The sequence below is a fragment of the Anolis sagrei genome, chromosome 2 (assembly GCF_037176765.1).
Source record: "Anolis sagrei isolate rAnoSag1 chromosome 2, rAnoSag1.mat, whole genome shotgun sequence".
Classification (NCBI taxonomy): domain Eukaryota; kingdom Metazoa; phylum Chordata; class Lepidosauria; order Squamata; family Dactyloidae; genus Anolis; species Anolis sagrei.
Window position 1 is genome coordinate 10,677,144 of NC_090022.1, and position 14,539 is coordinate 10,691,682.

General features: G+C 43.4%; 1 pseudogene; it reads right to left on the minus strand.

The window, feature by feature from the left end:
* Nucleotides 1-479: 479 nt before the first annotated feature.
* Nucleotides 480-14,539, minus strand: part of LOC132766111 (zinc finger protein 665-like) — a 14,423-nt pseudogene continuing 363 nt past the window's right edge.

Sequence of the window (14,539 nt, forward strand, 5' to 3'; positions counted from 1 at the left end):
GGGGAATACCATTGCTTTGACTATGCGGATCTTTGTTGCCAGTGTGATGTCTCTACTCTTTACTATTTTATCGAGACTGGACATTGCTCTCCTCCCAAGAAGGAAGCGTATCCTGATTTCCTGGCCGCAGTCTGCGTCTGCAGTAATCTTTGCACCTAGAAATACAAAGTCTGTCACGGCCTCCACGTTTTTTCCTTCTATTTCCCGGTTGTCAATCATTCTTGTTGCCATAATCTTGGTTGTTTTGATGTTTAGCTGCAACCCAGATTTTGCGCTTTCTTCTTTTACCCTAATTAGAAGGCTCCTCAGCTCCTCCTCGCTTTCGGCAGATCCACATAGTTAAAGCAATACTTAAAGCAACCTACAACCCAGTGATTCCGGCCATGAAAGCCTTCAACAATCTCTTGGTCTGTTCAGAGGCAAATCTACATACTCTATTTATACAGTTAATTAGATTTTTATAAGCAATTGGAAGTGACTAGTTGGGAAGCTTTTATTTATTATACACATTGTTGTTTTTTACAACTTATTTTCTTAATATATAAGATCCACGGACTGAAAAAAAAAAGATCTAATTCTCATAGCCTATAACAAAAAAGGATATATAACATTGTAAATTCTAAAATAACAACACTCATTTTTTTCAAATTAATATGAATTAAAAGTGTGTGTGCCAGGAGCACGGAAACAGACAGTAAATTATAGGCAGAAATACGATTTGCACATCAAGGGAAATATTAGTGCAAGCATCTTTTCCTCTGGCTTGACCTCAAGAGAAGCACTGTCTTCAATTCTGGAATCTCAGCTGAAAGACAACACTCACAAACTGGAAATTTGTTACCAAGGTGGTAAAGGAGCTGGAGGAACAACAGATGGAATTACATGTGGTTTCTTTTAAAAATACGTGACATGACAATCATATTTAATCTTCGGAATTATTGTCACACAGAGCTTGCTTTCTGCTTCTTCAGAGAAGAGGACCTCAACTTAGGAATTCAAATGACAAGATAGGGGACTCTACCAAATGTAAGGTAGAACTTCTCAAAGCGTCCTGTTTGAAATCAGATGTTTACCCACAAAAGCTGACGAGGGAAAAGCCAGCCAACTCCCATGGCGATGCCCGTGTCCAGAGAAGGAAACGAGTTCTCCAAAACAGCTCCCAGATCCCAAAACAAAAAACTGGACAAGACTTCACAACCCAAACAAGTTGTCCAAAGTCAAGCCAAGTGTTACCAGAAGCCAAGGGAGTCACACATATTAATCAGGAAATGTTGAATGTATAGCTTACAGCACCAGAATGTCCACAATCTGCAATTCTCCTGTTGCAATTTTTTAGTTTTGTTCCAGATTTTGGATGATTTCTCTCCTGTACATAGTTTGCGATAGTTCAAAAGATATGAACCCCAAACAAAATATTTCCCAGACTCCTGGCTTTGGTATGTTTTTTAGCCCGTATGTATTCTCTGGTGCTTGTTAAGAGATGAAGTCTGAGTAAAACATTTTCCACACTCTTGCCATTTGTGTGGCTTCTCTCCTGTGTGAAGTTTTTTGTGCCTCACCAAGTGTGAACTGTAGGAAAAACATTTCCCACAATCTGGGCATATGTATGGTTTTTCTCCGGTGTGAGTTCTCTGGTGGAACAAAAGGGATGAACTCCAAATAAAAAATTTCCCACAATCCTGGCATTTGTATGGTTTCTTTCCTATGTGGATGTTCCGGTCTCTCAGAAGTGATGACTTGAAAAGAAAACATTTCTAAAACTATTGGCATTTCTATGGTTTCTCTCCTGTGTGGGTCTCCAAGGGTCTATAAAGTGTGCATTCTGAGCAAAACATTTCCCATACTCCTAGCATTGGTATGGCTTCTCTTCTGTGTGAAGCTTTTTGTGCCTAACCAGGTGTGAACTCTCAGAAAAACATTTCCCGCACTCCTGGCATTTGTGTGGCTTCTCTCCTGTGTGAAGTCTTTTGTGCCTAACCAAGTCTGAACTGTAAGCAAAACATTTCCCACACTCCTGGCATTTGTGTGGCTTCTCTCCTGTGTGAAGTCTTTTGTGCCGCACCAAGTGTGAACTGCGAGCAAAACATTTCCCACACTCCTGGCATTGGTATGGCTTCTCTCCTGTGTGTAGTATTTGGTGCCTCACTAAGTGTGAATTGTGAGCAAAACATTTTCCACACTCCTGGCATTGGTGTGGCTTCTCTCCTGTGTGAAATCTTTTGTGCCTCACCAAGTGTGAACTGTCAGCAAAACATTTCCCACACTCCTGGCATTTGTGTGGCTTTTCCCCTGTATGAAGTCTTTTGTGCCTCAGCATGTCTGAATTGTCAGCAAAACATTTCCCACACTCCTGGCATTGGTATGGCTTCTCTCCTGTGTGGAGCCTTTTGTGCCTCACCAAGTGTGAATTGTGAGTAAAACATCTCCCACAATCCTGGCACTGGTATGGCTTCTCCCCTGTGTGGAGTCTTTTGTGGCCCACCAAGGCTGATTTGTGAGCAAAATATTTCCCACACTCCTGGCATTGGCATGGCTGCTCTCCTGTGTGAATTCTTTTGTGCTTCACCAAGTCTGAATGGGAATCACAATAATTCCCACACTCCTGGCACTGGTATGGCTTATCTCCTGTGTGAAGTGTTTTGTGGCTCACCAAGGCTGAACTGCGAGCAAAACATTTCCCACACTCCTGGCATTGGTATGGCTTCTCTCCTGTGTGGAGTCTTTTGTGCCTCACCAAGTTTGAATTGCGAGCAAAACATTTTCCACACTCCTGGCATCTGTAAGGTTCTTGTCCTGTGTTAAATGTCTCGTGTTTCACCAAGTGTGAGCCCTGGATAAAATATTTCTCATACTCTTGGCTATTGAAATCCTCAGTTCCTTGAAAGATTTCTTGTTGGCACAGATCTAGCAAATTGTGATCAACTACACATTTGTGAAACTCAAGTTCTACATATTGGGTGAAACATTGCCCACATGCACTGCATATATAGGGGCTTTCTCTGGCAGAATCTTCATCTTCAAAGTAGGCTTCCTGGTGTCTAGGAAGGTCCTCAGTGTGTCCCAAATGCTTCATGTCTTTGCTGTATACATTGCTTTTCTCCTCGTTATCTACTGTGAAGAAGAACAGAAACAATCATTCCTCAGTGATAAGAACTCTAAGGAAGTGGGAGAAGAAGTGGATTTAAATGATCCTTAAAACAACACAGACATAGATGAAAAGAAGATATAAATATTATCGTATCCCCGCTCCTTGTTCAGTAAAGATGGACATGGTTTCACTGCCTGGAGCCTCTAAGAGAGAGATGAGTTAATGTATGCTCCAGAGGCTACCTGTTGCTCAGCCCAGCCTGGTTTTTTTATTCTATCTCCTTCTCTCTGGGGGAATGGATGCCTTTTTTATCACATTCAAAAGCTTGCCTTTTTCACTAGTTTAAGATCTTACGTTGTTACCATCATTTCACAATCATTCCCTCCTTTTTATTTCTCTCCCTGAACCTCCAGTTCTGTCTTCCTATGCTCCTTTAAGGTTGGATTGTTCTACTCCAACATACAAGGTCCCATACCTAAGATATTGTTAATTAACAGTTAAACATTGCCACTGGTCATCAACATCAGGAATTCAGCAACGTTTAATTACAGTCCATGAATTCTTCACCTCCTTCTTGCAGTTTTACAGCTGTTGATCTTTTCAGAATTGTGTCATCAGCCCAATTAGGCCCCATTCACACACCTCTTATACAATTCCATTCAAACTATACATCATATTTCATGACACCTTTGTTCAAGCTGTTGTTCCAGTTCCAATACCTGTCTAATTCTGCTCGGCTTTTACAGGGGAGGTGCAACTTCTTCACATTTAGAGAATTAAGGAAAGTGGCAGTGGATATATTAGTGATTTCCTAACACTTAGGGTAGAATAAATATACAGAGTGTTTCAAAAAAAATACACTCAATTTAAAATAGCTACCTTTCTGCAATTGTGAACCATGCCACTGGCTATTTTTCCCCTTTGTTATTCCCAGGCATTGAACATTTATATGGACTATATTTTCTGTTGAAACTTGCATGGGAGTTGGTGTTCAGGACACTGGGCTCGATCAGAAACTGGACACACCAGGGACAATAAAAGTTTTGGCAGACCATCAGGGTTATTGTGTCTGCACATCAGGGATATTTAATCCCATTGTCAGTCGTCATCTCATCCATTGTTCCAAAATTTGCCAGCCCCTCTCCAACCACTGGACAGAGGAAAATCTCCATCTGAGGTGGTCGGTGCCCTCTAATTGGCTGAGGCACGCCAAACTCCCGGCTCTCCAGGGAGCCCCCACTGATGTCAGCCAATCCAGGGAGCCCCCACTGATGTCAGCCAATTCAAGAGAGATATTGACAAGCTGGAATGTGTCCAGAGGAGGGCAACTAAAATGATCAAGGGTCTGGAGAACAAGCCCTATGAGGAGCGGCTTAGGGAACTGGGCATGTTTAGCCTGAAGAAGAGAAGGCTGAGAGGAGATATGATAGCCATGTATAAATATGTGAGAGGAAGCCAAGGGAGGAGGGAGCAAGCTTGTTTTCTGCTTCCTTGGAGACTAGGACGCGGAACAATGGCTTCAAACTACAAGAGAGGAGATTCCATCTGAACATGAGGAAGAACTTCCTGACTGTGAGAGCCGTTCAGCAGTGGAACTCTCTGCCCCGGAGTGTGGTGGAGGCTCCTTCTTTGGAAGCTTTTAAGCAGAGGCTGGATGGCCATCTGTCAGGGGTGATTTGAATGCAATATTCCTGCTTCTTGGCAGAATGGGGTTGGACTGGATGGCCCATGAGGTCTCTTCCAACTCTAGGATTCTATGATTCTATGGCAAAGCCAGGTCTAGCTTGGGACAGTGGGAATTTTGCACCTGTAAAGTGTATAAAAGTGCATGTTTTCCTGTATTATGTATCTCAGCTTATTTTGAGCGGGCTACCACAAGCTGTCATCACTTTCAGCTGCAATTAAATACCTCAGTGGCTTCTGCTTCAACTTGGTGAGATTTATTCTGGAATATTGGCTTCTCTCACTCATAAGGCTTAACCCACAGCGGCTTGGATCTCACTATCCGTTGCTGTTTTAAATTGCTCAATAACATCATTTCCCATACTCGCTTTGGCTTCGGGCATGCATTGGCTTTCTAAGCCTGCCAAGGGCACACAGGATGCAAAAGCAGGTGGCTGAAAATGTGTGCCTGAAGTCAGGAGAGGTTTGCTGGGTTATTTTTTGAAAATCTGCTTCCTCCCTCTCCCCTGCCTCTCTCTCACACACACTCACAGACAGAGAGAGAGGCCCCTTCTACACTGCCATAGAATCCAGATTATCAAAGTTGATAATCCACATTATCTGCTTTGAAATGGATTATATGAGTCTACACTGCATTATAATCCAAGTCAAAGCAGATAATCTGGATTTTATATGGCAGTGTAGAAGGGGCCAGAGAATTCACAAAATAATCATAGAATAATTGTGTGACTGATCTGGGGTGATCACTCTTAGGTGGTTTTCCAGGGAGCCCTGTTTCCGCAAAAGAATGTGGTATGCTTGGACTTGGTGCCAGTTATGGAAGTCTTCCCACTGGAATCTGAACTGGTGCTAAAATTGCTGTTGCTCAGTCACCAAGTCAATTGAAACTTTTGCGCCGGCTGTGACCACACCTTGAGAACTTGGCCATGGTGGTCCATGCCTTGGTTACATCACATCTAGACTACTGACTCTTCAGGGGTAGACTATTCAGGGGTGGCCCTCTCCCTGGGGCCACCCCTGAAGAGTGCCCAGAAACTTCAATTAGTTCAAAGAGTTACTCACAGGTGCTGGACCCAGGCAGCGCACAACTCCACTGCTACAGCACCTTCACTGGCTGCCAATTTGTTTCTGAGACCGATTCAAGGTGCTGGTTTTGACCTTTAAAGCCCTAAACAGTTCAGGTTCAACATATCTGAACACATCTCCTCATATCAACCTGCTCCATCCTTAACATCATCAGGGGAGGCTCTGCTCTCACTTCCACTGCCATCTCAAATGCGGTTGGCGGTGGCAAGGGAGAGGGCCTTCTCAGTAACCGCCCCAAGCCTGTGGAATACCATCCACAAAGTAATTAAAACAGCTCCCTCCCTTTCTTCTTTCAAGAATCAGCAAAAATGTTTTTGTTTGGGCAGGCCTTCAGCACAGAAATTTAGACAAAAGTGCCAGAAAATGCTATAATGTTATTGCCTGGCGCAAAATCAATATAACTCGACAAGATGCCACATGAATGTATATTGCTTTTAAATTGTTTATTTAAAAATTATGTTTATTGGTTGTTTTATTTGATTTATATAAGCTTTTGGATGGATGTTTGTATGATATTAATAGGCTGTAAGCCACTTTGGGTCCACCACCACCCCTATGTCATATATTTCTAATATAAGCCCTGCCTTGAGGACTCTTAATGACTATGATTATTTAGGATAATACTGCATTTTGAAATAGAAATCCCCAACAGTGTGTGAGCCTTACCAAGAGAGTCCACAATCTCATTAATCTCCTCCGTGATCTGCACGTACAAGGCTTTCTGACCAGGATTCAGGAGAGCCCACTCTTCCAGGGAGAAATCGACAGCCACGTCCTCAAAGGCGTTTGGGCCCTGGTGGAAAAAGAAAACATATCCTTCTGGAACCAGAAGTCTCCTGGGGCGGACCATCTTAATAGGTTCTTTACCCCTGCGGAGGTTGCAGGCAACAAATAATGGTCGGTCCATGACAATGTAATAATAATAATAATAATAATAATAATAATAATAATAATAATAACTTTATTTGTACCTCACCACCATCTCCCTGAAGGGACTCAGTGCGACTAACAAAGCACTCAAGTTGCCACACGTAAAATAGAATTACATATCATCAAAACAATACACAATTTGACTGAATACAAACAATGGACAACGTCAATTGATAAAATAAAATTAAAAAATTCTTACATACAGTCATACCTGTGGGTCACTGGGTTTCTTCAAACATGAACTAAAGTGCTGAATAACAATGCTTGACGTCATCGTATGACCATAGTACATTACTCCGGGTCAAAGTCTCATATAAATAGGCTTGAATAGAAGATTTGGAGATTTGGGGCTAATCTAATCTCTCTAGGGAGGGCATTCTAGAGCCAGGGAGCCACCACTGGGAAGGCCTTCTCTTTTGTTCACATCAACCGCATCTGTGACGGTGGTGGGACCAAAAGAAGTGCCTCCCCAGCAGATCTCAAGGTCCACACTGGTTCATAGAAGGAGATGCGGTCTCGAAGATAGGCTGGACCCAAAGCGTATAATGACTCTGAGATATAATAAATAATAATAATAATAATGCTTTATTTATAGCCCGCTCTATCTCCCCAAGGGGAATTAGGGCAGCTTACAACAAAAACAAAACACAGTGCCAAACATTCAATGCTGAGGATAACCTGAACCTCCACCCAGATACATTACATTACTCATCTCACCTAGTGACTGGCCCTGCCCAGTGTGTCCAATTATTGTGATTTTATATTGCATTGTGTGTTTACCTTGTATTGTTTTTTGTATTATTATTTTCATTATATTTTATTGCTGTATTTTTATATTGTATATTTGCTTGTTGTCATTGTTGGGCTTGGCCTCATGTAAGCCGCCCTGAGTCCCCTTGGGGAGATGGTGGCAGGGTATAAATAAAGTATTATTATTATTATTATTACAACATATAACTAATCAAAAAATAACTTACATAAACAAAACTTAATACAGTCCCCCCGTTTAACATATTACATCCTTAAAAACTCTAAAATTATTGGATTTTTTACCATATTCTCCCTTCCATCATTTTCAATGTTGTATCTGGGGGGTCAACAAATTTGAGTAGAGCAGCAACCAAGCTTACAGTGGATATGGAGGTGAGAGTAGGGGGGGCAGAGTGGGGTGGGGGGAGAGGCAGAGGGAGACCCCCAGGCAACCCCATTCCTCCTCTCCCAGGAATCCTTCTGCTTACCTGATTCAGTTCCACTCCATCAGGAAGGGGAAGAAACTGAGGATTTGGCAACAGCATCATTCCAGCCCCTGGGAGAGGGAGAGAGAGAGAGAGAGAGAGAGAGCAAGGTGTGGAAAGATAAATGCATAAACATGCCACAGAGGAGATAATTACTGTCCCATAAAAAAACCTATGAGGAAATGACCCTATGAAGACAGGAGCATTCTCCAGCCCAGGAATATGTAACATTTTGGAGTTTAGAACTTTTTATCTCAACCAGTGCTGGGAGTAGGTTGGACTGAACCTAGTACTGGGCTTGGTAATTCAATTGACTAAAGCTACTGTTTGTTGTCTCTTCCAACTCAGTTTGAGGGCTCATCTTAGCTTCATGTCCCACCTGGGAAGATACCGAAGGACTGAATTTTCAGTCCAATTCAACTTTCGGCTAATGCAGAAGTATGGCAAGAAAGAAAACTGCAAATCAAACTGAAATTACAGCTTTTAATAATAATAATTACTATTACTATTATTACTATTATATTATTATTATTATTATTATTATTATTATTATTATTATTATTATTTATATCCCACCACATCTCCCCAAAGGGACTCTGGGCAACCAAATGCCTACCAAAATACTAATCTCAAGACCAATGATCCTGCATGTGCATGGTCTCAATCTCAAACTGATTGGGGATGTGCTACAATCCCTTCAAAGGGGAACTTAAGGTAAAGGTTTCCCCTTGACATTAAGTCTAGGGGAAGTTACACTGACAAAATCACAAAAACACCCCCAAGGGGTTCCTTCTTACCCTCCAAGTCTGCCGCGCCATCTCCTTCCTGCTTGAGCTCCTTCTGCTGGAGACTCTGGGTGGTGTCCGAGTGACATTCCTCTGATTCAGGCTGGACTTCAATACAGTTATGTTGGGCCTAAAAGACCACAGAGAATTCCATAAGAGGAATGTAGAAAGATTAGAAAAGGATTTCCCCCCAAATGAGTAGGAACTGCATTGGGACATTGCAACCTAGTTTGAAACAAAGGCCATGCTCCCCTCTCCCATAATTTTTAATGTGATATCTGGCATTAACACCTCTGAATAGAGGATATGAATAGAGGACAGTGGATATGGAGGTGAGAGCAGGAGGGGCAGAGTAGGTGGGAAAAGAGGCCAAGGGAGCAGAGTCCGGCTTCTCCCTCACATCACTTCCATCTTGGAAGGAAGGCAGGAGGTACGTTTAATCTATCCATCAGTCCCAAGGTGAGTGACACCAAGAGGAGATGCTCTCACCTGTTCTCCCTGCTTCTCGTCCTCTGCCCGACTCAGGAGGAAGCCTTCTGCCAGAGCCACGGCCTGGGAAGAGGTCTCTGCCCCACACTCTCGGACCCAGCTTCCCATCTCTGGGGGCAGGATGTTCAGGAACTGATCCAGGACCACCAGGTCCAACATCTCTGCCTTGGTGTGTCGCTCTGGCTTCAGCCACTGGCAGCAGACATTGTAGAGGTGGCTGCAAATGTCTCTGGGTCCCTCGCCCTCTCGGTAGGAGGAATGCCTGAAGTGCCGCAACTGTATGTGCGCATCCAGGAATGTTTGCGTAGTTCTTTCCCAGGATTCCCCACTGCTCTCAGGGACCTTGCCTGCTTCAGGTCCAGGTGAGCCGAGTCGCTCCATGTTGGAACCACTCTGATGAAGAACCAAATGGTAACCAAGATGTTTTTCCTTCCTCTTCTCTTAACTGAACAGGTTCTACTGCAAAATTCTCAGCCAACAATCACGTTTTCTCTGTGAAAGAAAGGCAGAATTAGACAATGGGCTTCGGGGGCTTTTTCTTGGAGAGAGAAAAAACAAGCCCTTTATTTACTTCAGAGCCAGATAATGCTGGGCCCTCCTTTCACTCAGGCCTCTGCTTCTCCATTCTCCAGACTCACTTGGCCTCCCATTGAGCTCCCATTCAGTCCCAACCCACACTGAATCCCCCCTTGATTCTTTTAGCTGATGCTACATGATCCACAGCCATTCTTGTGAAGAAGGACCAAGAGCAGTGGTTCTCAACCTTGGGTCCCCAGATGTTTTTGGCCTACAACTCCCAGAAATCCCAGCCAGCTTAGCAGCTGTTAGGATTTCTGGGAGTTGAAGGCCAAAAACATCTGGGCACCCCAGATTGAGAACCACTGACCAAGAGACTTTGAAACAAGAGACAAAAATCAATATAACGACTAAAGTAAAATATTTGGAAATCCAGATGACAAACAGAAACTGAATGATTGAAAAACAACTATGAAAAATTATGGAATGAGATACAAAAAGACCTACAAAGGTGGAAGGATTTAGACCTCTCTCTATTGGTAAGAACATCAACAATCAGTGGATAAAGCTGATAACAGAAATTGATATGGGTAGTAGTCAGAAGGCATGGAGGTTATTAAGACAGCTGAGCAATGATCCCTCACAAACTAATACCTATGCCAAGATAAAAGCCGACCAGATAATGCATCAACTTCTGAAGAATGGGAAACCCAACCTTGCCACCAAACTAGGAAGGAAACCAATAGTCAGACAACCAGAAAATGAGAACTACAACCAACCTTCATGGACCTTTTACATCTACTGAATTGGAGACATCTCTCAAGAAATGTAATTGACTGTGTTCTGGCTCCACAATATGCAGAGCCCACCTTAAGAAATGGGGCCACAAAGTTTAGTCCACGATATGCAAGTGTGGAGAAGAGCAAACCACAGACAACCTACTACAATGCAACCTGAGCCCTGCCACATGCACAACGGAGGACCTCCTTACAAGCAACACCAGAGGCACTCCAAGTGGCCAGCTACTGGTCAAAGGACATTTAGTATAATGCCATTTTTTAAAAAACTTTTGTGTTTTTAAATGCATTTTAATTGTACCCTCAACTTGCTTCTGACACAATAAACAAAAAAAACCCACACAATACTAGTTTACTAACAAATGAAATCGATGTTTTAGATCTATATGGCAATAGTTATAATTAGATAAAATACATGTAAAGAACTGGAAAAGAAGGCGGGAAGAACATCGGATCACATGGGAAGGCATGACTGCCAGTTTTGAGGACAAGCATGCACTCTTTTCTGTTGTAGAGCCTCCTGCTTGGGCTCCTTCTTCATACATACACTTTTTCTATTCCTTTCTCACCCAGGGTTTTAATGTTTTAACATTTTATCTTGTACATTTGGTGCATTTATCATGTTACTAGGCAATATGTGTGTGTGTGTGTGTGTGTGTGTGTGTATATATATATACTAGCTTGGGGACCCGGCGTTGCCCGGGTTATTAGAGAAAGTGGGTAATGGTGGTTCTGTATGCCAAGTGTGGTCTTTATTGGTCTTTGGATAACGGCTGCATTATTTTCAGGAAGTGAGTGAAGGTACTTGAAGTCCCATCATCCATGGGCCATCCTCCTACAAACAGCAGCAGGATATAGAGTGGGTCATGGGGGCTCTGTGTGCCAAGTTTGGTCTTTATCAGTCATTAGATGAGGGTGGCAGTGGTGGCAGTAAGTGAGTGAAGGTACTGCAAGTCCCATCATCCAAAGTCCATCCCCTTTCAAACTGCAGCAGGATGTAGAGTGGATCATGGGGGCTCTGTGTGCCAAGTGTGGTCTTGATTGGTCATTAGAAGAGGGTTGCAGCAATCTTTGGAAGGGAGTGGAGGTACTTGAAGTCCCATCATCCATGGTCTGTCCTCCTCCAAACTGCACCAGGATGTAGAGTGGGTCATTGGAGCTCCATGTGGCAAGTTTAGTCTTGATGAGTCATTGGCGAGGGTCTCAGTGGTCTCAGGAAGTGAGCAAAGGTACTGCAAGTCCCATCATCCATCTCCAAAGTTTTCCAAACAACACCAGGACGTAAAGTGGGTCATGAGAGGTCTATGTGCCAAGTTTGGTCTTGATCCGTCATTGGATGAGGTTTGCAGAGGTCTCAGAATGTGAGTGAAGGTACTGGAAGTTCCATCATCCATGGTCCACCCTTCTCCAAAACTGCAGCAGGATGTAGAATGGGTCATGGGGGCTCTGTGTGCCAACGCTGGTCTTGATTGGTCATTAGATGAGTTTTGCAGCAGTCTTGGGTAGTGGAGGTACTTGAAGTCCCATCATCCATGGTCTGTCGTCCTCCAAAGTGCTCCAGGATGTAGAGTGGGTCATTGAAGCTCCATGTGCCAAGTTTAGTCTTGATGAGTCATTGGCGAGGGTCTCAGTGGTCTCAAGAAGTGAGTGAAATGACTGCAAGTCCCATCATCCATTGTCAAATTCTTCCAAACCGTACCAGGATGTAGAGTGAGTTATGCAGGCTGTGTAAATTGTGGTCCTGATCCATCATCGTTGGCAGTTGTAATGGTGTTAGGAAGGGAGTGCAGGTATTGCAAGTCCCATCGTCCATGGTGCATCCTCCTTCAAACTGCACCTGGATGTAGAGTGTGTCATGGAGACTCAGTGTGCCAACTTTGGTATTTATTGGTAATTGGATGAGGGTTGCAGTGGTCTCAAGAATTGAGCAATGGCACTGCAAGTCCCATAATCCACGGTCCATCCCCGGCCAAACCACACCAGGACGTAAAGTGGGTCATGAGAGGTCTCTGTGCGAAGTTTGGTCCTGATCAGTCATTGGATAAGGTTAACAGCGGTCTCGGAATGTGAGTGGTGGTACTGCAAGTCCCATCATCCATGGTCCATCCTCCTCCAAACTGCAGTAGGATGTAGAGTGGGTGATGGGGGCTCTGTGTGCCTATTTCGGTCTGTATTGGGAGTGTTCTCACCCAGCCCCCGGCCTTTCCTTTCCTCTCTTTCTCATCTCGGAATGTTGGATTTGAGGCTGGCCAATCAGAGACCATATGCAAATTTCCTTCTGTCATGCCCCGTTTCTGCCATGAACCCTCTTCTCCACCAGGGGCTCCTATTGAAGCTGCCCAATCAGAGACCATATGCAAATAGCACCACAGCGGCAGCCAATCAGAACGCTGCCACATACCCCTTCCGCCCTCTGTCCTATACAAACAAACACTCTTCTTTATTATATATATAGATATAGATATAGATATAGATAAGCTGTCTCCTGACACGCATTGCTGTAGCACAGTTTGTGTATATGTGTTTTGTATGTGTATATATTTGTGTATATGTGTAAATATGTGGTTATGTTCATGTGTTGTAATGTATTTTTTTTATTTTTTAGCTTTTTAAGTCTCTTCCGCTGTGTTTTCCAGTGTTTGTATGAGTGATGGTCACTCGTTGGCCTGATAGGTGTTTTGGGTCCAAATTTGATACCAATTCATATCGTGGTTTTTGAGTTATGTTAATCCCACAAACTAATATTACATTTTTATTTATATAGATTTTGCACTGTTTATTTTATTTTGTTACTTTATGTATTTTGCTGTGATGCAATTTTTCTGTTGTTTGGTGCCTAACTTTGCTGTATTATTTTTGGGCTTGGCCTCATGTAAGCCGTTCTGAGTCCCCTTTGGGGAAATGGTGATGAGGTATAAATAAAGATCATGATGATGATGATGATAACAATGATGATGGTGATTATTTGGGACTTCCAAAGCTTTAGATGATGCGTATCATAATAGTTATTGGGTTGAAGACATACATGTAATAACTACAAAAAATACAAGGCTTCTCCCCCCCCCCCCCCCCGCACCCTTCCTTGGGGACACAGTAGACATTTATACAGTCCTAATCTACTAACAGAAAACATCTATTTCTGCTTCATTGAGTATTCTAAAGCCTTTGACTGTGTGGATCATAATAAATTGTGGCAAGTTCTTGGTGGGATGGGCATCCCAAGCCACCTTGTCTCTCTCCTGAGGAATCTGTACAAGGACCAAGTAGCAACAGTCAGAACTGACCACGGAACAACAGACTGGTTCAAGATTGGGAAAGGCGTACGGCAAGGCTGCATCCTCTCACCCAACCTTTTTAACTTGTATGCAGAACACATCATGCGAGGATGTGCGGGGCTGGATGAATGCAAAGCTGGGGTGAAAATTGCTGGAAGAAACATTAACAACCTCAGATATGCAGATGACACCACTCTGATGGCCGAAAGCGAGGAGGAGCTGAGGAGCCTTCTAATCAAGGTGAAAGAAGAAAGCGCAAAAACTGGGTTGCAGCTAAACATCAAAAAAACCAAGATTATGGCAACAAGAATGATTGACAACTGGGAAATAGAGGGAGAAAAGGTGAAGGCCGTGACAGAGTTTGTGTTTCTAGGTGCAAAGATTACTGCAGATGCAGACTGTGGCCAGGAAATCAGAAGACGCTTCCTTCTTGGGAGGAGAGCAATGTCCAGTCTCGATAAAATCGTAAAGAGCAGAGACATCACACTGGCAACAAAGATCCATTGCCTAGTCCAAGCCATGGTCTTCCCTGTAGTCACCTACGGATGTGAGAGGTGGACCTTAGGGAAGGCTGAGCGAAGGAAGAGAGATGCTTTTGAGCTGTGGTGTTGGAGGAAAGTGCTGAGAGTGCCTTGGACTGTGAGAAGATCCAACC